Below are 27,269 nucleotides of genomic sequence, written 5' to 3' on the forward strand. Positions count from 1 at the left end.
CTGCCTCTGTCAAACTGTGGCTAAAGTTTAATTCTGGCACCCAGATACTGGCATGGGGAAATTTAATGCTGGCCATTCTCAGTAGTTGCTGAAGCTGTTTAGTAGCTGTTGTTGGTTTATGGGACCTGTTGTTTATTCCAAAGGAAAGGATGACCTTTTTAATTTCTGGCTGTGGCTCTAACTTGTCCAGGATAGCAGTGGCATGGACGAATTTAGCCCCCGGAAAGCTGTCCAATTGAATATCCTTATTAGGGCATCTTTTGACCCTGGAAATGTTAGAGTTCCCTATAATCAGTAAAGGTTTAAGGGGCCTTAGTTCCCAAGTTACATTTTTCTGTTTAGAGTTAGGATGCCTAGTTATTTGACCCCCCCCCCCCCCCCGGCTATTGCAAATGAGGCGTACCTGTCCTCTTGTCCGTCCGCTGTCCTGCGACTCTCGGGCTGGGGTGGAGGACCTGCTCTGTCCTCGTGCCCTGGCTCCCCTTGTCTGTCCTTCCATTCGTACGGGTGTGGGATGGGGTGCCGATTCCCCGGAGTCCTGGGTCGGGGAAGTCGTGGGGGTGGCAGGCTGGGGCTCCTGCGCTGCTAGGTTGGATTGCGTTCTCTCAGAGGGGCTCATGGGTGGGGAGGGGTGCCCTCGGCCCCTTTTCCGTCTCTGCGGCAGGGGCAGTGGGGCCGCATCGGCGTCACGAGGGTTAACGAGCTCCAGCGCCCTCGGGTGGACAGTGTCGATACTGCCACTGCACGTGTTGCTCTGCATGCGTGCCTGTTCCAAAACGTCCTGCAGTACAATCACTGGGCTCCGGTTCGCTTTACCCAGTGCCGACGGACAAGGTACAGCCCGGGCAGTCTTTCCCCGGGACTCAGGTGTGACACGGGTCCGGTCCTGGCTAACCCAGAAACCGTCCCTGGAGGTCGAGGGTCCGTTCCCCTCCTGTCCCTGGGATGCGGTCTCTGTGGTCAGTGGGAAGGCCTGGGGCCCCCCCCGTGGGTCCGATCCGCAGCGGCCTGCCGTTCCGGCCCAGGTCCCGAAACCAGATCGAAAATAAGTTTCTGGACCATCTCCAATTTGATTTGAAATTTGTCTTTTAATTTTCGTTTGTTCCAGATTACAGCTTTGGCGACCGCTTCTCGTAGGCGATCAGTCAAATTCGACTCAATAAATTTTAGTTCCAATTCTTGCAGGCTACTCTGGTAATGCCCAATTAAAATTCGTCTTGTTTCTTTAGCCCAACCATCCGCATTCGCAGCAATTTTATTGTGAGAGTTGAAGTAAATTAAGATGTGCGAGGTTAAAAGTCAGTGCAGAAAACAAATGTGATTTAATTATGTCTGATAAGCAGGAGTGCAGAAGCGCCTGACAAGATTAACTGCTTGTGGAATCATTGAAGTCCTGAGATATGGACTATTGTTTTACAGAAATGTGTAAAAAAACAACTCTAAATATGGAATGGGAAAACACTGAATCTAAGACTGTGTACCTCCTGAGTCAGGGAGGGGAGGGGTAAGGAAGAAGGATAAAACCTGCTGCCCTGTAAGGTTCGGGGTTCCCTTCTCTGAAGGCACCCAGCTCTGCAGAACTGTTAATAAACTTTGTTTCCTTGAATTTGTCTTGAAGCCATTATTCGGGAGCGTGGCTCGTTTCTGACATTTATGAAGCGTTTCTTGTGAAGGGTTCGCAGGCCTAACAAATTTGGCTAGTCTGTGGGCTTGCTTAATGATCCCCTTCGGTGGTTGGATCTGTTTTTCCAAAATTTTCATGTGATGAAGAGTCTGGACCATTTTATAAATTAATCTAACCGTGGTTGAGAAGGAATCCCTCGGAATACCGGGGTTCCGGCCAGTCACTCGTCCATGTGTTAGGTCTCCTTCTCTCCAATTCTTCCCGCTTCTCTCTCTCCAATTACTCCTCCACATCGTTAAAGTAAGACAATAATGTTCTTACCGCTTGTTTTGCGTCTTGGGTCAGTGATTTTGACTCCAGCGAATTGCCTTTAATCAAGCGTGATTCCCGACTAGGAGACCAAATCCAGCCACACCCGTCACTCTGGTCTCCCGAGGGGGTGACCGACAAAACTGCGGTGCTGTCCGGTTAAAACGTCCCCACCCCGGGGCTCCTCCTGAGCACCGTGCTCCAAAACCCGTCCGTCCACTTCCCTGCAGCAGACCCTATCTGTTGCTAGGGATACCGGGCCGCCTTGTTTGTTCAGCTCTTAAAGGTACATTGTCTACTAATTGTCCTTTTGTTTCCATTTGGGTTTAAATATCTGGGCTTTCTTATTGGCCTTCCGTGGGCCGGGAGAATGAAGAGCGTGTCACTGTAAGGTTAGGTTGAGATTATGCGGGCAGTGAGCGAATTAGCCCCTTTATTGAAACTTGCCTTTATTGAAACTTGCCCCTCTTAACATAGGATATCCAGTTTATGGGGGTTTAACAAGTATTAATCAGGGTATACTTAGGGTTTGTGGGGCCGAAGCCAAGGTTAATCGGGAAGTACCTAGCCTTTGTGGGGTGTGTACCCCTTCTGGACTTTGGGCTGGTGAATGTATATGTTTGACTAAGTTAGGGTGAAATTATGCGGGCAGTGGGCAAATCAGCCCTCTTGTGTTTTCTGATCTCGCCACCTGAGATTCAGTTTCACACGACCCTGCCACTTTAAACTGGCCCACGCCTTTACCAACCAAGCCCAATACTTATCCCTGTTGAAATTTACCCCTCTTGACACGGGACACTGTCTATGGGGATTTAACAAGGGTCAATCAGGGTGTGCTTTGGGTTTGTGCGGCTGAAGCCAGATTTAGGGTTAGGGTTAGGGTTAGGGTCAGGGTTAGAGGGTTAGAGGGTTAGGGTTGGGGTTGGGGTTAGGGGGTTAGGGTTAGGGTTAGAGGGTTAGTGTTAGGGTTAGGGGGTTAGGGTCAGGGTCAGGGTTAGAGGGTTAGGGTTAGGGTCCGCGTTAGGGTTAGGGTCAGGTCAAGTAAAATGGTTTTTGGCAATATTAAAAGGTATTTGATCACAATAATCAGAATGGGAAAAAGGGAATGGTGAATAAACTGAATAAGAGTTTTGCCAGCGAGGGTGAGAAGTGAGTGTAATAACTGTTGCCAATGAGAAGCTGAAATGTCGAAGGTAGATAAGTCATCTAGATCAGTTGGACTACACCCCAGTGATCCGAACAAGGTATCTGAACAGATTGAGGAGGCTTCAGTAATGATCTTTCAAGAATCAGATTCTGGAACGGCTCTGAAGGACTGGAATATTGTCACTTTACTCTTCAGAAGGGTAAGAGGTAAAGGAAAGGAAATTATCGGTCAGTTAGCATTCTTCAGTGGTTAACAGAACGTTAGAGTCCATCATTAAGGATGAGCTTTCAGGGTAGCTGCTGGCACACAGTAAAATAGGCGGAAGTCAGCATGGTTTACTGAAGGGGAGATCTTACCCTGGCAAATCTGTTGGAAATTTTTCAGAAAGCGGCAGAATCAACAAAAGAGATGTTGTTCACTTGGATTTTAATGAGGCCTTTGACAAGATGCTACTACAGGAAGATTCCAAGATTGAGTTATAGAAAAGTATAGCACAATATCGTATCGCCTCCAGTCGACCTGCAGAGGGACCATTGCCCTCCATACCCCTGCAATGCATGTACCTGTGCAAGCATATCTTAAACATTGAAGTCAATCTCACAAGCAGCAGTTACGTTGGCAGCCCAATTCACACTCTCCTGACCCTCAGAAGAAGATATTTCCGCTCATATTCCCCTTCAACATCTCACCTTTCACCCTTAACAAATGACCTTCGTTTGTCCCAACCAATCACAGTGAAAACAGCCTGCTTGTATTTACCCTATCTTTTCCCCTCATAATTTTTATACTTCTATAAAATATCCCGTCAATCTTTTATGTTCCAGGGAATAAATTCTAAGGTATTCAATCTTTCCTCTAATCCTCCAGACCCAGCAAGATCCTTCTAAACTTTCTCCATACACTCTCAATGTTATTTACATATTTCCTGTCGAAAGGTGACCAAAATTGCTCTCAATACTCCAAATTGGGCCTCAGCAATGTCTTATACAACTTCAACATAACATCCCATTTCCAGTACTTCAATTTATGAAGGGCAATGTGCAAAAGCTCCCTTTACAGTCCTATCTACGTGTGAATTATGGACCTGTATTCCCAGAGCCTTTTCTTCTACAGCTCTCATCAATGCTCTACCATTCACTGTGTAAGACCTAACCTGCTTGGTCCTACTGAAGTGCAACACCTTGCACTTGTCTCTCTTAAAGTCCATCTGCCATTTTTCCAGCTGGCCCAGATCTCACTGCAAGCCAGGATAGTCTTCCTCGCTGCCCACTACACCCCCAATCTTGGTGTCACCTGCAAATTATCATCTAGATCATTGATACAGATGACAGACGATCCCGATCCCCGTGGCACTACACTAGTCACAGACCCCCAGTCTGAGAAGCAACCATCTATGAACACTCTCTGGCTTATCCCACAAAGGCAATGTCTAATCCTGTTTACTAACTCATCTTGAATGCCGAGCAACTGAACCTTCTAGACCAATATCCCTTACAAGTCCCTATCATGGGCCTTGCTAAAGTCCATGCAGATAACATCCACTGCCTTTCCTTCATCAACCTTCCTGATAACTTGCTCAAAAAACTCTAAAAATTTAGTCAGACAACCTACCACACACAAGGCTGTGTGGACTATCCCGAATCAGTTCCTGACTAGTCACATCCCTCCCTCTCTGTTGTGTCTAAAACAACAGAACCCCAAAATCACATCAATATTTGTTCTGGCGCTCTGGTTCCCACCACCCTGCAACTCCAGTTTAAATCACCTATGAAACATGAGCAGACCTTCCCACTAGGATATTAGTGCCCTTCCAGTTCACTCGCTAACCGGTTTCTCTCTACAGGTCGCACGTTCCCTGGAAGAAAGCTCAATGATTCAAAAAATCTAATGCCAGCCCTCCTACACCATCTCCTTGACCATGTGTTAAACTGTATGATCTTCCTGTGTCTGGCCGCACTAGCATGTGGAAAAGGTGTCAATCCTGAGATCACAAACCTGGGTATCCACGGATCTGATAGAAGTAGATGAGGAGCTTGTGGTGGCATTAGTCATGATCTTCAAGAATCATGAGATTCTGGAATATTTTTGTAGGAATGGAAAATTCAAAGGTCACTCCACTTTGATGAAAGCAGGGAGGCAAAAGGCAGGAAATTATAAGCCAGTAAACCTGACTTCAGTGGTTGGTAAGATGCTGTAATCCATTATTAAGGATGAGGTTTCACAGTAGTTGGAGACACTTAGAGTACTGTCAGCTGTTTCGGGCCCCTTATCGAAGAAAATAAATGATCTGTTGATAGTGGAAATGGTCCAGAGGAGGTTGACAAGAATGATCCCAGGAATGACTCACTTTGAAGAACTTTTTACAGTTCATGTTCTCAGTATTATTTCTCGCACAGTTTGTCTTTTGCAATTTGTTTTTTTGTCAGTCTTTATGGGAAGTTTTTCATAAATTCTGTTGCATTTCTGCATCTTCCTGTAAATGCCTGCAAGAAAATGAATCTTAATGTGAAATACAGTGCCTTGAAATAGTATTCAGTGTCCACAAATACAGTATTTTCAAATGTGTGTATACTGTGTCCGGTGTTCCCATTGTGGCCTTTTATATATTGGTGAGACCCGACGCAGACTGGGAGACAGTTTCGCTGAAAACCTACGCTCGGTCCGCCAGAGAAAGCAGGATCTCCCAGAGGCCACACATTTTAATTCCATGTCCCATTCCCATTCTGATATGTCTATCCATGGCCTCCTGTACTGTCAAAATGAATCCAAACTCAGGTTGGAGGAACAACACCTTATATACTGGCTGGGTAGCTCCAACCTGATGGCATGAACATTGACTTCTCTAACTTCTGTTAATGCCCCTCCTCCCCTTCTTACCCCATCCTTGACATATTTAGTTGTTCTTTTCTCTCTCTCTGCCCATCACTCTACCTGTTTTCCATCTCCCTCTGGTGCTTTCCCCCCCCCCCCCCCACTTTCTTTCTCCTGAGGCCTCCCGTCCCATGATCCTTTCCCTTCTCCAGCTCTGTATCACTTTTGCCAATCACCTTTCCAGCTCTTAACTTCATCTTACCCCCTCCGGTCTTCTGTTATTTTGCATTTCCCCCTTGCCCCACTGCTTTCAAATCTCTTACTCTCTTTCCTTTCAGTTTGTCCTGACGAAGGGTCTCGGCCCGAAACGTCAACAGTGCTTCTCCTTATAGATGCTGTCTGGCCTGGTGTGTTCCACCAGCATTTTGTGTGTGTTGTACAGTATTTTCATGTCATTTTCTAAATATTTTGAAGTAGAATTTATTGTGCTACTCTACAGAACGTTGTGCATCATATAAAATCGAGAAAAATTCCAAAATTTGTAAGTGGTCCCTCAATCTGCATCGGGTCTCACTGATGTAGAGTAGGCCGCACCGGGAGCTTAATTTACAGTCAATCAAAAGAATACAGCAGCGTACTCTACATGAATTCTTCTGTCAATGACGATCAGGGACTGAAACACAGTTTTATAGTACTGTAATCGTATTGGTAGTGTTCTTATTTGTTCTGTATTTCAGTGAAATATATAGTTTGTTACTCAGTTAAACAATAGTTTGTCTTTTTTAAACTATTTCCATGAAAATTTGTTTAATTGGGTAACCTCTTAATTGGATCAATGTGTACCAGTCCCAATATGCCCTAATAAACCAAAATCTACTGTAATTGGATAGGCAGGGCCTATTTACGGAAAATCAAAGTGGCTTTGTGCATAGTGGGTCATGTCTAACCAATCTTAAAGCTTTCTGAAGAGCAAACAAGAAATTTGTGTCAAGAATCTTGTGACTGGTGCCACAGGGATCAGTGCTGGGTCTGTTGTTGTTGTTTGTATCTACAACAACAATCTGGGTGATAATGTGGAAACTTGATCAGCAAATTTGTGGATGACACCAAGACTGGCAACAGAGTGGACAGCGAGGAAGGATATCAAAGGTTGCATCACAGCAACTGGGAGGTTGGTGAGGCTGAACCTGGAGTATTGTGAGTTGTTGTGGTCATCTACCTATGGGAAAGATATCTATAAGTTTTAAAAGAGTGCAGAGAAAATGTACATGGATGTTGCCAGGACTTGAGTACCTGAGGTATGGGGAAAGGTTGAAAAGAGTCATAGAGCAATACGGTCCGGAAACAGGCCCTGTAGTCCAACTCATCCATGTGGACCACAGTATTGTCTCTGTTAGTCCCAGTTACTCATGTTGAACAATAGGCCTCCAAGATCCACCCTTCCTGTAACTATCCAAATGCTTCATAAATATTGCAATTGTACCGTCTCAACAAAATTCCCTGGCAGCTCATTCCAAGTACTCAGCATCCTCTGTGTAAGAAATTACCATTCAGCTCTCTTTCAAACCCTGCCCACTTATCTTGTATCTGTGCACCTAGTTTTGGACTCCCCCGTTCAAGTTCAAGCTTACTTTAGTTATTATTGAATCATACATCAAAACCGTCAAATGAAACAGTATCATCTGAAGCCAAATTGCAAAAAATACAAATTGCAAGCTACCGTACAGTTGCACAAAATAAAATTATACGTATACAGCCCAGTTCCCTCAGTGACAAGTGTTGCAAATTGGTGGTGTGCTTCCTGGCAGTGCGTAGATGAACACACAGACAGGATGATGACTGTCAATCTTATCCATATTGCTCCTGATTTTCTAAGCTTCTGTAAAGTCCCCTCACAATATCCTTGCATTCCAGGTAATAAAGATCCAGTGTAGACAACCTCTCGGACACTCAGGCACTCTAGTCCAGGCAATATCCCTGTAAAAGTCTTCTGCTCCAAATCCAGTTTGACATGTTTTTCCTTTAAGAAAGTGACCAAAACTGTACACAATACTCCAAATGCAGCCTCACCACATGGTTCAGGCTTCATTCCCTGGGAAGCAGGAGATGAGGGCCGATCTGATCGAGGTATACAAAATTATGAGGCTATAATAACTAAATGCAAACAGGCAGCTAATAATGCAGAAGCAGCTTTTTCCTCTCAGGTTGTGTGAGAATAGAACAAGAGATGATAGATTAACGTGAAACGTGAAATATTCCAGGGGAATCTGAGAGCATGGCCTGGATGGTGGGGATCGTCGATGATGGGTGCTTATTTCTTACAACAGTACTCCATGTAGGTGTGCTCAGTGATGGGGAGGGCTTTAACTGTGATGGACTGGGTTGTATCCATTGATTTTGTAGGCTTTTCTTCTCAGGGCATTTGTGTTTCCATACCAGGCCAGTCAATATACACGCATCTATCAGCTTGTCAAAGTTTTAGATGACATGCCAAATCTTAGCAAACGTTGAGAAAGTAGAAGTATTGCCATGCTTTCTTTGTAATGGCACTTAATTGTGAGACCCAGGACAGATCCTCTGAAAAGTCCAGGAAATGAAATTTTCTGACCCTCTCCAACTCTGATCACCGATGAGTTCTGGCTCATAGCTTCCCCCACTTGTAGTCAATAAGCTAGTTCTAGCAGACTTGATGGGCTGATTGGTCTGATTCTGCTCCAATGTCCCATGGTGTTCTGGTCTTAGTCCTTGCAGGCTCTAAGATAATCACATTTCCACACCTGTTTCCCTCTAAACGATTCCCGTTCACATTCCCTTTTGCTTTTTCTTCTGACAACCTGCTGTCAGGGAAGCTCTTCACATGAGTGGTGGGGTCAAGAACAGGAGAATGTAGAATGAAGGGTCTTGGCATGAAACATCAAAAGTTTATTCCCCTCTGCAGATTCTGCCTGACCTGCTGAATGCCTCCAGCATTTTGTCTGTGTTTTCTGTGGAATGAAGATGTTTGGTAAATAAACTAGGAGTGATGAAAGGTAATATATTTTTACACTTCAAATATTTAAGGTCTGGAGGTAAATGTCTCTTAATAGTGGAGGCAGATTGATATCTCGTTTAGCACCCATGACTGACAGTGTTGCACAGAGCCCCCAGGAGTGTGACACTCACAAATGGTACAGGATTTAAAGTCTGTGCCACTGAAGGGACAAGGTTGGCGAATGTCTCAAACCTTCTAAACACAATTTTAGCACTGAATCTCCCTTAACCAGGACAAGGGGCAGGGGAAGTGGACAATACCACCTCTACCATTCCCAAGGTCACCATTGCTACACCACCATCAAGAATGCCTACCGTGCTCTTCCACGCCCTCACTTTGGGAAGTCTGATCACCTAGATGCACTTCTACTCTCTGAGTATAGGCAGAGACTGAAGACTGCAGCACCAGCAGTGAGGACCAAGAAGGTTTGGACAAGGGAAGCACAGGAGCGCCTACAGGACTGCTTTGAATCGATGGACTAGACTGTATTCAGGGATTTATCTTTGAATCTGGATGAGTATGCTGCAGTTGTTACCGACTTCATTAAAACCTGTGTGGATGAGTGTGTGCCTACGAAGACTTACCGTACATTCCCAAACCAAAAGCCATGGATGAACCAGGAGGTACATTGTCTGCTGAAGGCTGGATCTGTGACATTCAAGTCTAGCAACCCAAGCCTGTACCAGAGAACCAGGTATGATCTACGGAGGGCTATTTCAAGGGCGAAGAGACAATTTCAAATGAGGTTGCATGCGATATCAGATGCACGGTAACTCTGGCAGGGACTGCAAGACATTACTTCCTACAAAGCAAAACCCAACAGCATGAATGGCAGAGATGCTTCACTACCAGATGAACTCAACGCCTTCTTTGCACGCTTTGAAATGGAGAACACAACTACAGCTGTGAAGATTAGACTGTCTTTAAAGAGCGTGAACCCTCGCAAGGCAGAATGTCCTGATGGAGTACACGGTAAGGCTCTGAAAACCTGTGTCAACCAACTAGTGGGAGTATTCAAGGACATTTTCAACCTCTCACTGTTACAGGAGGATGTTCCCACTTGCTTCAAAAAGGCAACAATTATACCAGTGCCTAAGAAAAATAATGTGAGCTGCCTTAATGATTATCGCCCAGTAGCACTCACATCGACAGTGATGAAATGCTTTGAGAGGTTGGTTATGACTAGACTGAGCTCCTGCCTCAGCAAGGACCTGGACCCATTGCAATTTGCCTTTCACCACAATAGGTCAAGGGCAGGCACAATCTCAAAGTCTCTCCACATGGCTTTAGACCACCTGGGCAACACAAGCACCTACAATTCCACAATCCTGTCATTCCCACAATCCTGATTGAGAAGTTACAGAATGCCATTCGGCTTTACAATTCAACTGCCAGGAGTAGGATGTGTTAAGTGCCGGGGTTAGGACTGAGCTTAAGTTACCATTCAATGTATTTAAATAGTTAAGTATTGTATGTAATTAGCTTTGCTACAATAAGTGTATGGGACATTGGAAAAAATGTTGAATTTCCCCATGGGGATGAATAAAGTATCTATCTATCTATCCATCTATCTATCTAACTGGAAGATCACAGTCTGTGCGGATTGGTGATAACATATCCTCCTTGCTGATGATCAACACTGGGGTGTTGCAACACCCTCAGGGGTGTGTGCTTAGCACACTGCTCCGCTCTCCGTATACACATGACCGTGTAGCTAGGCATAGCTCAAAATCATCTACAAATTTGCTAATGATAATTCTACCATTGTTGGTAGAATCTCAGGTGGTGACGAGAGGGCGTACAGGAGTGAGATATGCCAACTCGTAGAGTGGTGCCGCAGTAACAACCTGGCACTCAACGTCAGTAAGATGGAAGAGCTGATTGTGAACTTCAGGAAGGGTAAGACGGAAATGGGGGACGTCACGTGATGACGTAGGATCGATTCACGGAAATCCAGCTCTCCCGTAAAAAATCAGTAAATTAATGTTTAAGTGAAGAAAAGTTAGTAAATACTTTCTAAAAGTTACTTATAAACTACTCCGGATTGTTTCAAACTATGTCTCGTAAACAGAAGATGAAGAAAACTACTACCGTGAAGACAACGCAAATTGGAACAGAATCAAGGCCCACTCCTGCCAGAGAACCACGGGCTCAGGTACATTTTACCTCCGGTGATACAGAACAGGAAACTGCGGCAACATCGACCATTTCTAAAGAAAAAGACCAACGAGAACTGCGCAAACGTGAAGGAAGGGGCATGCGCAAACATGAGCAACCTGAACTACAAATCCCAGTTACGATTGAAACTGGAAGTGAAAGTGAATCTGAGGCAGATTCAGATTCTCTGGAAAAATCAGACGAAGATGGAAGTAAAAGTTTTTCTGGAAATATAGAAAAAACTTTGATGCATATAATGCGTAAATTAGAAAAATTAAACGCATTAAAAGAAATAAAACAAGGAAGTTTAAAGATCTCTTTCGTGAAAACTTTGTCAATCTTTCATATGCTATAAAACAGAGTCTGGTACAATGGTCACCTCTATCTATGACTTTGGTAGGTCGTATTAATGTTGTTAAAATGTATGTTCTCCCCAAATTTTTATACTTATTTCAATCTATCCCAATTTTTATTCCTAAATCTTTTTTTGAATCCTTAGGCTCTATTATTTTGTCATATCTGTGGCAGAATAAGTGCTCTAGAATTAATAAAATCCACCTCCAAAAATCTAAAAAAGAGGGTGGCATGGCTTTACCTAACTTTCGCTTATATTACTGGGCAGCTAATATACGTTGTGCTGCCTTCTGGTCTTTCTTCCACAGTCAACCCGAGTGCCCTAACTGGGTGGCAATGGAGTTGAGCTCCACCAAAGAATTATCTATATCGGCACTTCTTGGCTCTGCACTCCCTAGCAGTCGGCCCAGATCAATAGCTAATCCTCTTGTTAGACACACTTTGCGTATATGGGCTCAGTTCAGGAAATGCTATGGTTTCCAGGGGTTTTCCGTTTCTAGCCCTGTCGCACATAATCACCTCTTTTTACCTACTACGTACGATTCAGCATTCCATGTTTGGCACAGGAAGGGCATTAGACATTTTGAAGATCTCTTCCTTGATAATCGCTTCGCTTCTTTTCAGCAGCTCTCTGTTAAGTTCAACCTGCCTAACGCTCACTTTTTCAGATATCTCCAAATCCGACACTTTACTGCTCCTTTAATTCCTAACTTTCCTGAAATGCCTGCGAAAAATGCTATGGACCTATTTCTTTCCATTAATCCACTAGGTAAAGGTTTAATATCAATTATCCGAGATAAACTAGCAGCCTTATGACAGGCCCCTGTGGATAAAATTAAAATGGCCTGGGAGCAGGATTTAAATATCTCCTTATCCGAGGAGAGCTGGGACTCAGTTCTCAAATCGGTTAACTCAACCTCCCTTTGTGCTCGCCATTGCCTTTTACAGTTTAAGATTGTTCATAGAGCCCATATGTCTAAATCTAAACTATCTCGATCCTACCCTGGCATTAGTCCGCTCTGTGATAAATGCAAGAGGGGCGTGGCCTCTCTCATCCATATGTACTGGTTCTGTCCTAGCTTGGAGAAATTCTGGAAAGATGTCTTCACTACATTATCGGGTATTCTGAATCAGCACCTAGAACCTAACCCCTTAATTGCTCTGTTCGGTTTTTGGGGCAAGACAGATTTATGTCTGGGTCTGACCCAATGCCGAATACTATCCTTTGCCTCTCTCCTGGCGAGACGCTTGATCCTCCTTAGATGGAGAGATGTTGCCCCGCCTACTCATGCGCAATGGCTTAACGATATTATGGCCTGCTTGGACCTCGAAAAAATTCACTATTCAGTTCTTAATTCGGATCTAAAGTTCCATAAGGTCTGAGGACTTTTTATCGAGTACTTTTATAACCTTCCTCTTGACTAGGGTTTTTTTTTCTTTTTTTTTGTTCTTTTCGGTCCCTTGCTTTCAGCTCCCTTTTTTTTCTGGTAGTAGGCATTATTATCCTCTGTTGCTAAGTGTATTCACAGTCTGGGAGTTTGACTGTCCTGACTTATACTCTCTATATTGTGTGGTGGTTGGTCTGGAGTTGATGTTTTTTTCTTGTGTTGAGGGGCTTGGGGAGAACACTAAGCTCACTTGTCTTTAATTTAGGTGCTTTTTTGTTAAATTCTCTTTCTTTGTAGCATATTGTTATTGTATGTTTAATTTTGCACTGTATTAATGCTCCTCATTGGGATTTGGGGTTTTTAATTTTGTAAAATGTTTTGAAAAACTAATAAAAAAAATTTTTTAAATAAATAAATAAATTAATAAATATGGAGATTATGTTTGATAAAATGATAAAAAGACAGGAAAAAATGGAAAAGTGAATTATAGACTTGGAAGCTACAACGGAAGATATGGCTGAAAGAATGAATAAAATGAAAGATAATATCTCTGCCTGGACATCAGAAAGAAAGCAATTGTTGGAAAATGTCGATAAGCTTGAAAATTTTAGCAGTCGAAACAATATTAAGATTGTTGGACTTAAAGAGAATATACAAGGAGAAGATCCAATGAAGTTTTTTCAAAAATGGATCCCTGAAAACTTGGAAATGGAAGAAGAAACTCTAATTGAAATTGAAAGGGCTCAAGCTGATCAAAATCCACGATCAATTTTGATAAAATGCTTAAGATACGAAGATAAAAGATCCTGAAGGAGGCTGCCCAATGTGCCAGAAAGAGAAACGGGCCATTGATGATAGAAGGGAAAGCTTCTATCCTGATATAAGTTATAATCTTTTGAAGAGAAAGAAGGAATTTAACCCAGTGATAAAAGCTTTATGGGAAAAGGGTTTTCAATTCATAATGCATCACCCAGCAACACTGATAATTTTTTTGGAGGATGGAAAAAGAAGATTTTTTACCGATTATCGAGAAGCGGAGGAGTTCGCACAAAAACTCCCAAGTATTCCCTAACTACACATACAGATTTCCAAGCGTAATGGATTAAAGATGAAGACAGAGACAGTGAATGGAATTGATAGACATTTAAGGATGATACAGGGGGAGAAAGGCAAAATTTGAGAAATATTAATTGAGAGTAGTATTTTTTTTCTTCTCATATATATACTTTTTTATGTCGCGGGGGAGCTTTGGATCGATTGCTACGGGATTCACGTGTGTAATCATGGAGATTGCCATGACCCGTGCAACAGAGCGAGGTAATGTTGTGTTATTTTTTATCCACAACATTGGTAGGGAGGTATTTTGTTTTTCTCTTTATAAGCTATTTTTCTTCTATCTTTCTTTTTTTGCCTGGAGGATTGGTGGGGACACACATAGCAACATGGAGAATTTTAAAAAGATTCCCCAAGGTACCAGGAAAGTTGAAAGATTAGGTATTATTATAGATTGGAGTAACCTAATTAAAAATAATGACTAATGTACTGAATTTTTAAAGTTTTAATGTTAATGGGCTTAATGGAGCGGTGAAAAGAAAAAGAATCTTAACATACATTAAAAAAATGAGAATAGATATAGCTTTTTTACAAGAAACACACTTAACAGAGATAGAATATTAGAAATTAAAAAGAGATTGGGTTGGAAATGTTATTGCAGCTTCATTTAACTCAAAGGCGAGAGGAGTTGCAATTTTGGTTAATAAAAATTTACCAATTAAAATACAAAACGTATTAATTGATTTGGCGGGGAGATATGTAATTATACATTGTCAAATTTTTTCAGAACTATGGACTTTTATGAATATTTATGCACCAAATGAAAATGATGTAAAATTTATACAAGAGGTCTTTTTGAATTTGGCTAACACACATGACAAAATATTAATAGGTGGAGATTTTAACTTTTGTCTAGATCCAGTTTTAGATAGATCAACAAAGGTTGTCACAAAATCAAAAGTAGCAAAATTAACTTTATCATTGATGAAAGATTTAAATTTGATTGATATATGGAGAAGAATTAACTCAAAAGAAAGATATTATTCATTTTATTCAAATAGACATAAAGCTTATTCAAGGATGGATTTTTTCTATTAACAATGAATATTTAAGACAGAGTGAAAATATGGAATATAAAGCAAGAATATTGTCAGATCATTCTCCTTTGATAATGATAGATAAAGTGGAATCAATTTATAGATGGAGATTTAATTCATTATTACTAAAACGTCAAGATTTTTGTGATTTTATGAAAAAGCTGATTCAGTTTTTTTTAGATACAAATTCACATTCAGTTGATGATAAATTTATATTGTGGGAAGCAATGAAGGCATATTTGAGAGGTCAGATAATAAGTTATACTTCTAAAATTAAGAAGGAATATATGATAGAAATAGGTCAATTGGAAAAAGAGATTACAAAATTAGAAAAAGAATCTCAAAGATATATGACAGAAGATAAATGAAGACAACTTGTTAACAAGAAGTTACAATATAATACACTTCAGACATATCAAACAGAAAAAGCAATTATGAGAACTAAACAGAGATATTATGAACTAGGTGAAAGATCACATAAGGTTCTTGCTTGGCAGTTAAAAACAGATCAGAGTTCTAAAACGATAAATGCAATTAGAACAAGAGTAAATAAATTTGCTTATAAACCTTTAGAAATTAATGAAACTTTTAAGAATTTTTATTCCGAACTGTGTAAGTCAGAATCACAAAATGATAATGTCAAGATAGAAAGGTTTTTATCACAAATAACTCTTCCAAAATTGAATTCGGAAAAACAGAAGGGATTAGATATGCCTTTTACATTAAAAGAGGTCGAAGAAGCTCTAGGAGCATCTCAAAGTAATAAATCCCCAGGAGAAGATGGTTTTCCGCCTGAATTTTATAAAAAGTTAAAAGATTTATTAATTCCTCCTTTTATGGAGTTAATACACCAAGCGGAAAGAACGCATAATCTTCCAGAATCTTTTTCGACAGCTATTTTAATAGTATTGCCAAAAAAAGAGAGATCTTTTAAAGCCAACATCATATAGACCTATTTCTTTGTTAAACACTGACTATAAAATAATAGCAAAAATCTTATCTAACAGATTATTTAAATACTTACCAAAATTAATACATATGGATCAAACAGGATTTATTAAAAATAGACAATCGGCAGATAATGTAACTCGGTTATTTAGCATAATTCATTTGGCTCAAAAGAGGGAGGAAATGAGTGTGGCAGTTTCTTTAGATGCAGAAAAAGCATTTGATAGATTGGAATGGAATTTTTATTTAAGGTATTGGAAAAATATGGATTAGGAGTATCCTTTATAAAATGGATTAAAACCTTAAATACTAATCCCAAAGCTGAAGTGGTGACAAATGGTCAAATTTCAACACCATTTCAGTTAACAAGGTCAACTAGGCAAGGTTGTCCATTATCACCTGCTTTATTTGTGTTGGCGATAGAAACATTAGCTGAATTAATTAGAATGGGCCCAGATATTAAGGGGTTCAGAGTTAACCAGGAGGAATACAAGATTAATTTATTTGCTGATGATGTTCTGCTTTATTTAACAAACCCATTGCACTCGTTGCGTTGCGTAAATGATCCTCTAGATTAGAAGAATATGGGAAAATATCAGGTTAGAAAATAAATTGGGATAAAAGTGAAATTTTACCTCTTACTAAAGGAGATTATAGTCAATGTTGATTAATAACTCAATTTAGATGGCCGATAAACGGTATAAAATATTTAGGTCTAAGAGTTGATAATGATATAAAGAACTAATATAAATTAAATTATTTACCATTATTGAAAAAAATTCAAGAAGATCTTGATAAATGGATGATATTACCAATAACATTAGTAGGTAGAGTAAATACCGTAAAAATGAATATATTCCCTAGATTACAATACTTATTCCAATCACTACCAATACAACTACCGCAGAAGTTTTTTCAAGAGTTAAATAAATATGTGAGGAAGTTTCTTTGGAAAGGTAAGGTGTCAAGAATATCGTTGGAAAAATTGACATGGAAATTTGATCTAGGAGGGTTACAACTTCCAAATTTTAAGAATTATTATAAAGCAAATCAACTTAGATTTATTGCATCATTTTTTGATAAAGATAAACTGGCATGGATTAGAATAGAACTAGATAAAATAGGAGAAAATACACCAGAAGATTTTGTATATAAGTGGGAATCTAAATGGATACGGGAAAAGAAAGAATCACCTATATTAAAACATTTGATTGATTTATGGAATAAGATAAATGTTGATGATGAGATAAAGAAATCTTTATTAGCAAAGAGATCTTTAATTCAAAATAGACTTATTCCTTATACAATGGATAATCAACTTTTATATAATTGGTTTCAAAAAGGGATTAGATATATAGGAGATTGTTTTGAAGGAGGTATATTAATGTCATTTGATCAATTAAAGAATAAATATAAAATATCAAATAACACTCTTTTTTGTTACTTCCAATTAAGGGCTTATTTAAGAGAAAAATTGGGTCGAACAATGTTATTGCCGAAATCTAATGAAATAGAAACTTTAATTCAAAAAGGAAAAACTAAAAAATTTATTTCTTGTATGTATAGTTTGATTCAAAATTAAACAAGTGTCAGAAATAACTCACACCATGAGTCTCAGCAAACTGCAAAGCGGCAAAGCTTTATTTTTCACGAGTCTGCAGAGTCGGACCCAAAACTGCTCCAGCAGTATTGAGCCCAGAGCATTACATTTCATTTCCTTTTATACAGTTTCAAGTAGGTTATCACGTGTCCCTCAGTTGCTGTATCATTCCTACAATTATTCATAGTCAGCTCCACTCTCCCCCTCCCCACAGGCTTGTACATTTCGGGGGTCACATACACATTTTCTCATATCCTCTGTCCTTGGAGTTAGCCATCCGCAGAGCCATGTCTGCCAAGTTTTCAAACACTTATCGGCCTTGGAGTTAGCCACAAGAGTACAGCTTATCTCCATCTGTTCCATCCACCTCCGCTCTCAGCTCCTAGCTTAATGACTCCCTTTTAGTTCTTCATGATTACCACAAGGTACAGATTGTACCTATACAGTTTTGCAAGAATCTTATATCCTTATTTAGCAATGTGTCAGCATATGTTTTGTAAGCTTAGATCTTAGCACAGTCTAACCTTAACCCTTTCACTTCTTACAATTCCACCCTTTTTCTTTTTAGAGTGTGCTAAGGATTTGTCCAGGGATTCCACTCTTCCAGTTCTCTGCCTCGTTGCAACAGCATTTTAGCCGGGTCAGCTGGGTTCCCTGGCTGCATTACCTGTACTACTACTCGCGTTATTAATGCTCTCAAGCAGGGTATTAAGCATGGTAATATGATTATCATTATGAGTATTCCGCCAAATATTAACAGGGCTATTCGCCACCAGCTTCCTCCCAGCAGACTATCCAGCCAACTCAGGTTCCCTAAGGATCTCCAAGTTTGTACTGGCACATGGGCCAACTTCCGAATTTTGTCGGATATTTTCAACACTGCCTTTCCATTATCATTATCTTTAGGCAACAGTTTGTCAGATTGAACTTTCCACAGACCCCTCCCTCGGAGGCCAATAGGTAATCCAATGCTAATCGATTTTGGTATATGGCTGTTCTCATCTGGCTTTGCTGCTCAGCCAGCAATTCCAGAGCCAATGCGGTTTGGTTGGTGATCACCCCTACTACAGCTTGTAGGCGTATTATTCGATTTAACATATATACCGGGGTTCGGTAACCCCATGACCCATCCTGGGCCCAAGTTGCTGGTCCGTAATATTCAATGATGCGTGCTGGAGGCCACTCGTCGCCCCATTCTCCCACCTTTATCTCCCGCTTCTCCCTTCTCAGTGAGTCAAATAACTTGATTCCCAATTCCCTATCTTCATCCTGGGGTAGGAGGAAGAACTCTGGCCTTATAAGGCCTAAGAAACAAACTCCTCCCCATCCTTTCGGCAATTTGGTGTATGCCTGATTCCCACAAATCCAGAACAGACCTTCTGGGACAAATCCTCCTTTCCTTGCTTTCCGCCAGGCTTTCCAAACACTGGGAATTCCTTCGTACGGGTTATGCCCACTGCAATTCCAGATTCCCGAATTGTTTCCCATAGCCGTACAATTGTCCTTTGCCCCTTTAGTTATGTACCAAGTCGGCTCCTCGGGCCACCAAGTGGCATTATTTTTTTGTTCTAGCCAACTTTATACTCTGACATGGGCTTTCTCCTACTTTCACCTTCCCTTTTCTTTCTACACATACTTGTCCTTCCGGATAGTTTGTTAACTTCCATTCTTGCGTCCTCCCAGTCCTTTTCTTATCCCAATCATGAGCCAATAGCTCCCACACACTCAAACTCTCACCTATCCATGGCCATTGCTCGCTCATGTGGGGTCCCCCACAAACCCAACAGTCACTTACATTTAAACTTGTAGCTATTCGAGTTGCTAAGTCTATAAACAGGTTTTCCTTCATTTCCGGTCTGGTTTTTCCATAGGTTCCCCATTCTTCTCTGACTCCACCAAACTCTGCCCTTCCTTTTTCTTTCCTTTCACATATCCATTCTGTCTCAGGGCATGTACTTTCTCGTACACTCCAACTTCTCCCTTCTCCTTTTTCTTCTCTCACTGATCCACCGGGGTATCCCCTGTTCTTTCTCAGGGTATATTTTATTCCTCCCTCTTCACATTCCTCTTTTTCTTTTCCATAACATTGGTCATTTACATGTGAATGTGACACAAGGGCCCCGGGTCGTTCTTTTCCTTTCTCCAAAACTCGGTTCCTACACTTGTCACATTTCCCTTCTATTTTTCCCACATACAGAATTAAATATATTACAGTCAATAATGTAACAGTCCACATTGAGTTCATTTTTGTTGCCTTTTCAGTTTCACCACCAACGGTTCTTCACTGGGAACACAGGTCCACTCCGTGTGTCCCTCAGGCTTAACTGGTCCCTTTATTCTGGATGCGTGGGTCCACCCTTTCTCTTTTGTTCGTACGGCCGCCTCGGTGGTTAACAGGACCTGGAAAGGGCCTTCCCACTGTGGTTGTAACTTCTCCGGCTTCCAGGTCCGTACCAGAACCCAATCTCCAGGCACGATCTGATGTAAAGCAAAGTCGAGCGGCGGAGTCTGGGCCAAGAGACCCTTCTTCCGCAGTTCTGCAAAGGAACGAGATAGTGCCAGTAAATAGTTCCTTATAAAAATATCACCCCCTTGTAGCGTGGGGTACCCTTCTACCTTATTCCAATACGGGAGTCCAAACAGCATTTCATAGGGGGAGATTCCTATATCCTTCCTGGGTGCTGTTCGGATTCTTAACAGGGCGATGGGGAGACACTTAGTCCAGGGTAACTTGGTTTCTAGCATTAATTTGGTCAATTGCGCCTTTAAGGTACTGTTCATCCTTTCCACCCGTCCCGAACTCTGGGGATGCCACGGGGTATGGTATTTCCATTGGATACTCAATGCATCACAAATCAACTGGTGCGTCTTGGAGGCAAAGTGTGTCCCTCTGTCCGAGTCTATGGACCCCATGATCCCATATCTGGGGATTATGTTTTCTAGTAGTATTCGGGCTACTGTAGGCACATCGGCCTTTGTGGTCGGGTATGCTTCCACCCAGTGGGTAAAATGATCCACTATTACTAACAGGTACTTCCATCTCTGCACTGAGGGTAGTTCGGTAAAGTCGATCTGGACTCTATGGAACGGTCTCATGGCCAGTGGCTGGCCACCTCTTGGAGTGGATCGCATCACTTTCTTGTTTATCCGCTGGCACGTCGGACATCCAGTTATCTCTTGCTGGGCCAGTGTGTATATTCCTTTGCATACATAGTCCCTCAGAATTGTGTCGCACATGGCCTGTACTCCCCAGTGGGTTTGATGGTGCAACTGTTGGAGGATGTTGCGGGTTACTTCCTTATTTAGTACCTGTCTCCCATCCGGGACCGTCCATTTACCATCAGTGTCTTTTCGGGCTCCTAGTTGGTTCATGCTATCAATCTCTATTTGGGTAAACATAGGTTGTTTAGTAAGTCCTTCCCTCACTGGTATCAAGGTCAGGAGTTGGATCGGGTCTTCAACGGCTGCTCGTTTAGCCTCCCCATCGGCTAGACGGTTCCCTACTGCTTCAGGTGTTGATCCTTTTTGGTGTCCGGGTACATGTACTACCGCAATCTCATTTGGTAGGGCCAGGGCTTCCAATGTCATACTTATCATTTGCTCGTGTGCCAGTCCCTTTCCTCTGGCCGTTATCAGTCCTCTTTCTTTCCATATCTTCCCAAAGGTATGTACTATCCCATAGGCGTACTTAGAGTCAGTGTATATTGTTCCGATCCTCTTCTCCAATATCCTCAGAGCCCTCTGGAGTGCGTATAATTCGCATGACTGGGCCGACCAGTTTCCCGGTAATCTCCCGGACTCCACTATTCTTTCAGTCTCTCCGTCAATGATGGCATATCCGCTGTGCCGTACTCCATCAATACATCGTGAGGATCCATCTATATACAATTCCTGTCCTTCTCCCAGGGGAACTTCCCGTAAGTCCTCCCGGCTCTTTGTTTGCAAGTCCAGCAATTCAATACAGTCGTGTTCTGATCGTTTTTCCTCCGATACCGGATACCTTCATTACTCTTGTTCCTGTTCGGGCGCCGGGAGGTATCTGGATTACACTGGATCTTTCAGCACCCGAATCTACCATAAAGGTTGTATCTGACCCTTGGGGACCTAATTTCAGATTTACCAGGGGTTCCTGTCGATAGTTTCTTCTCCCCAAGGGTAGGAACCCCCGACCCCCCTAGTCTTCGTCCTCCATCATGGCATATGACCTGACCTCTCGCCGATACTTAGGACATTCCCGTTTAAAATGTCCTTCCTCGTTACAGTGGAAGCATCTTAGAGTCCTTCGCGTTTTCCTTCCTGGTTCTTGGCCATTGCCTCGGTCTGACCACGTTCCCCTCTTTTCCCTGTTTTCTGTGGTTACTTGCCGTACTGTCTGAACCATTATCCTAGCGGTCTTTTTCTGTTTCTCCTCGTCTCTTCTTACAAACACCTTCTGCGCTTCTCGCAGTAATTCACTCAAGGGTTTTGAATTCCAGTCCTCTATCTTTTCTAGCTTTTTCCGAATATCTGGCCAAGCTTTTGATACAAATTCTACCCTAATTAGCTGTTGTCCCACCTCTGTCTCCGGGTCTACCCCCGCATATTGTTGCATATTTTTCCGAATTCTATACAGGAAGTCAGTTGGGGTCTCATCGGGGTTTTGATGACTTCCAAATGCCTTATTGAAATTATGACCCTTGGGGACCGCTTGTCTTATTCCCTTTATCAGGAATTCCCTCATGTCTCTCATGTTTCCTCGTCCTACATTACTATTGCTGCCTGTCTTATCATCTGTCTTTCCTGGGTGGAAAAGAGAGTTCCCATAATGGAGTACAGTTCGTCCCAAGTGTATATGTTGGGTCCTAGGAATTGATCCAACTGTTCAGCCAGCCCCATCGGGTCCTCCAATAGATTCTTCATTTCTTTCTTGAAGGTCCTCACTTCAGTGCTAGTCAGGGGTACATTTACATAGCCCGTTCCTCCATTTGGTCCACTCATCGGGACCTCCCTTAAGGGGCATAACTTGGGCTCCTCTTCCTTTTTCACCCGTTGTCGTGTCCGGGAGCGCGTCATAATAAAGGGGGTCCTGATTGTGGTGGATTCCCTTCCTCCCACTTCTTCCTTTCTTTTTCTAACCACTCATCGTATTCCTCTTTTCGTTTTTCTTCTTCTTCCGCCCATTCTTCCCGTTCTTTTTCCTTTTCAGCCTCCGCCTCCCGTGCCGGATCGTCCGGTTGGAGGGGGGCAGAGGGAGCCGCCTCCGGTTGTTCAGGCCGGGGCACGTAAGGCGGAGGTAAATGATTCAATACTTCCCAAGGAGGTTTCTCCTTGTTCTTTGTTTCCAATTTGTAACTTCTGGCTGAGTCTCCTGGCCCCGAAACCCAGCAAGAGGCGTATTCACTTTCTTCTTCTTTTACATTTGGCTTAGAGTTTACATATATGTTTAAGGCCTGTCTAACCCAATCCTCATCTGACCCAAATGGTGGCCACCATATCGAGGACCCTGTTATTGGCTGTTTGGACCATAATTTGCAATATTCTACCATTCTCTTTTTCTGCTTTCCCTTTGTTCGTCCATATCCCCATCCTGCAAACATTCTACCGAGGGGGCTATCAGGAGGTACCTTCGGGAACAAACCCGAACTCTCCGGCTCCTCTTCCTTTGAGCTTCCCCCTCCCATTATTCCCTTCCCGGCCCGGTTCTTTTTACTCTAGGTGTCGTCACACCTAGTTTACCCGGTCACACCCACCTAGATCTCAGTTAGCTAGTCTCACTTACCCGGTGTGCCGTAGAACCGTCTCCTTTCCTCCCTGCTTTGCCGCCTTGCGCTGTCCGGATCTCACTCGCTCAAGCCGTTTCAGACGACGAGCAAGGAATCAGGGACTGCCGAACTCGGCAGGGTGCACCTTCTCCGATGTCCTTCCTCTCGCCCTCCACGACCGGAGTGGGGATCCCGGACGAGACCCCCAGCTGTCAGAAATAACTCACACCATGAGTCTCAGCAAACTGCAAAGCGGCAAAGCTTTATTTTTCACGAGTCTGCAGAGTCGGACCCAAAACTGCTCCAGCAGTATTGAGCCCAGAGCATTACATTTCATTTCCTTTTATACAGTTTCAAGTAGGTTATCACGTGTCCCTCAGTTGCTGTATCATTCCTACAATTATTCATAGTCAGCTCCACTCTCCCCCTCCCCACAGGCTTGTACATTTCGGGGGTCACATACACATTTTCTCATATCCTCTGTCCTTGGAGTTAGCCATCCGCAGAGCCATGTCTGCCAAGTTTTCAAACACTTATCGGCCTTGGAGTTAGCCACAAGAGTACAGCTTATCTCCATCTGTTCCATCCACCTCCGCTCTCAGCTCCTAGCTTAATGACTCCCTTTTAGTTCTTCATGATTACCACAAGGTACAGATTGTACCTATACAGTTTTGCAAGAATCTTATATCCTTATTTAGCAATGTGTCAGCATATGTTTTGTAAGCTTAGATCTTAGCACAGTCTAACCTTAACCCTTTCACTTCTTACAACAAGGAATCCATAAGTCAAGACAAAAATGGGAAATGGACTTGAATATTAAAATTGAAGAAACAACTTGGTCAAGACAATGTCTTGATAGTATGACAAATACAATAAATGTTCGGTTAAGTTTAGTACAATATAATTTTTTACATCAGTTATATATTACACCACAAAAAATAAATAAATGAAACCCACATTTATCTGATCAGTGTTTCCGATGTAACCAAGAAATTGGTACTTTTTTACATTCTACTTGGTCTTGTTCTAAAATTCAACCTTTTTGGACAAATTTAAGAGTTTTACTGGAACAAATTATTGGAACACAACTTCCACATAACCCGATATTATTTTTATTAGGTGATATTGAAGGGATAAAACCGAAACCCAAATTGAATAAATATCAGAAAGAATTCATAAAAATTGCACTGGCAGTAGCCAAAAAAGGCAATGATAAAAGTTTTTACTAAATATGGAGATGTTGAGGTACGACCCCTCAACATCACAAGGTCACAGTGACACCAGCAGACACATCATAATGAGATGCAACATCACCACAGTATTTAAACTCTGGTCAGCTGGAGACCCGAGTCAGATGTATACAGGACAGATATCATAGATTCTTACTCATCTACACAGATGGTTCGAAAGATCCGGCGACAGCTCGTTCAGGTATTTCTCTTTACGTTCGAACAATGAGTGAGGTTGTGGATGACACAAAAATGAGTGTGTGGTGAGGGTGAGGGTTGTCTGAGGTTACAATGGGATGGAGACCATCTGGCAAAGTGGGCCAAGAAAGGGCAGGTTGAACGTAACTGGACAAGTATGATTTTGGGAGTTAAACTGGAGTAGAACATAGAGAGTAAATGACAGGGCCCAAAGGGAGTTGCAGAACAGAGACACCGAGGGCTGAAGTACTGTGTTCCCTAAAAGTGGTGACACATGTGGACAGGATAGTGAAAAATGTGTGGATGAGTTCTTACGCAGTGTAGATCTGTGATTTAAAATGTAGATGTTCCTGTTGTTGTCTAGTTGTAAGCCAGTGGATTCTTTTCCTCTCTTTTGTTTCCTTTCATGATGAGGGGTCTCAGCCTGAATCTTTTACTTAGATGCCACCTGGCCTGCTGAGTTTCTCCAGCATTTTCTGTGTGTTGCTTGAATCTACTTTTTGTTTCTTCTTCTTGAGGGACAAGAGTGCTGGAAACAGTGACACATGATTGTGCAGAAGACAACAGAGATTTTAACCGTATGAACCAGCGATGAAGCTGAGAGTGACCACTACAGAATGCAAGCCCGAGACAGCAGGTGCCGACTGCGTTCAGTACTCCTCAGGTTGGTACCTCTGCCTCCCTTCCACCTCATTGTGTTAACTCAGTTACCACTCCCACAAAGCAATACCTGAATCATAAAAACTGTTGATTACAATAAGTGTGTGTGTGTGTGTATATATATATATATATATATATATATATATATATATATATATAAAATGGTTAAATTAGTTAAGTGGTGCAGAAAGAATTGTGACCTAGTGCTCAGTGAATGGTAGAGTAATGAGGATTGTGGTAGAACAAAGGGATCTGGCTTTGCAGATGATACAACAATAGATGGAAGGACAGGTAGTTGAGAGCAAGCAGGTTGTCTGCAGAAATACTTGGACAGATTGGGAGAAAAGGCAAGGAAGTAGTAGATGGAATATACTGTAGGGAAGTGTCTGGTCATGCACTTTGGTAGAAGGAATTAAGGTGTAGTCTATTTTCTAAATGGGGAGAAAATTTTAACAATCAAGAGGGGTAAAGGTCCTTGGAAGCACTTCTGCAGGATTCCGTAATGGTAACTTGAGGGTTGAGTGGATTGTCACGAAGGCAACTGCAATGTTGGCATTCATTTCAAATGGACTAGAATATAAAAGGAAAGATGTATGGTGAGGCTTTATATGGCATTGGTCAGACTGAATTTGGAGTATTGTGAGCAGTTTTGGGTCGCTTTGAGAAAAGGTGTGCTGGCCTTGGAGAGTTTCCAGTGAAGGTTCTCAAAAAGGAGTCCACAAAGAAAAGGTTAACATATGAGGAGTTTTAATAGCCATGGAAGAATGACAGTGGATTTCATTGAAACCTGTTGAATATTGAAAGGTCTAGATAGAATGTGAAAAGGATATTTTGTATACTTTCTGATCTAGGGTCAGAGCGCATGGCGTCAGAATAGAGGCTATCCATTTAGAGCAGTGATAGGGAGGATTTCTTCAGTAACAGGATGGTGAATCTGTGGAATTCATTGCCACCGATGGCTGTGGGGACCATGTAATTGAGAATATTTAAAATGGAAGTTGATTGGTTCTTGGTTAGTCATGGCATGAGAAGTTACAGGGAGAAGGCAGCAGGATGTGGTTGAGAGGGATACTCAATCAGCCATGATGGAATGATAGATCAGACTCAGGGTGCTGAGTCACCGAATTCTGCTCCTGCGTCTTAGGGCCTTACGGTCTAATTGATGATGACATTAGTGAGGCCTCACCTGGAGTATTCAGTTTTGCTGGCATTGGAAGAGGAAAATACTGCTCAGCTGGAAAGAGTGCTGAGGAGATTTACGAGACAGGTATTAGCACTTGAGAGACCAACTTATGGAGAGAGGTTGGGCTTTTTAAGAGGCCACAGGGTTAAGGTTAAAAAAAAAGATTTACTAGGGTCTGAGGAGAAAATTATTCATACAACAGACACTCCGACAGGTACGTGGATGGGAAAGGTTTAGAAGGATACGGGACAAATTAGGCAGCTGGGACTGGCTCAGAATGGGATCCTAGCAACACCACTTCCCCCTCCCCTCTGCTCCCTCCCCATCCAATACCTTGCTCCCCCCAAGTTATCCAAACCAGCTGACACGATTTCCTCAAAGATAATGTTGTCATCAACAGGTCCATTCAAATCCAGTTCCATGATTGGCCTGGGGAGATTGATATCACCAACTGATCCTTCCAGACTACAGCACGACAACTTCATATGGCATCGCATTTGGGAACTTCACAGATCCAGTGGTGATTGATTGACAACGGAACATCACCTCTGATTCGCTTGATGAATATCTTGAGTTCTGTCTCAGCCAATCAGCTGACCAAACAGCTCAGATCCACCCGAGCTGATTTTTTGTTGTACCATCAGTGACAGACCAATCCCAGAGGTCGTCTCAGTGGCTCCACCAGTGACACCAGACTTTTGGCCCCCAGCCTCACCCTACCCTTCCTTCTCACTTCTTC

General features: G+C 42.3%; 2 long non-coding RNA genes across 3 annotated transcripts; one reads left to right on the forward strand and one right to left on the reverse strand.

Annotated features, from left to right (window-relative positions):
* The first annotated feature begins 754 nt into the window (after positions 1 to 754).
* On the forward strand, positions 755 to 27,269 carry LOC140740917 (uncharacterized). Of its 2 annotated transcripts, none has more exons than XR_012101960.1 (3): positions 755 to 834; positions 25,206 to 25,351; positions 26,931 to 27,269. It is a non-coding gene; the product is annotated as an uncharacterized lncRNA (long non-coding RNA). The 2 variants fall into 2 exon arrangements; XR_012101961.1 differs by lacking the exon at positions 755 to 834 and adding an exon at positions 24,035 to 24,691.
* Positions 17,539 to 24,024, reverse strand: LOC140740916 (uncharacterized). Its single transcript, XR_012101959.1, has 2 exons — positions 23,278 to 24,024; positions 17,539 to 20,056 (listed from the first exon to the last, which is right to left on the reverse strand). It is a non-coding gene; the product is annotated as an uncharacterized lncRNA (long non-coding RNA).

Source organism: Hemitrygon akajei, chromosome 17 (genome assembly GCF_048418815.1).
Source record: "Hemitrygon akajei chromosome 17, sHemAka1.3, whole genome shotgun sequence".
NCBI lineage: Eukaryota > Metazoa > Chordata > Chondrichthyes > Myliobatiformes > Dasyatidae > Hemitrygon > Hemitrygon akajei.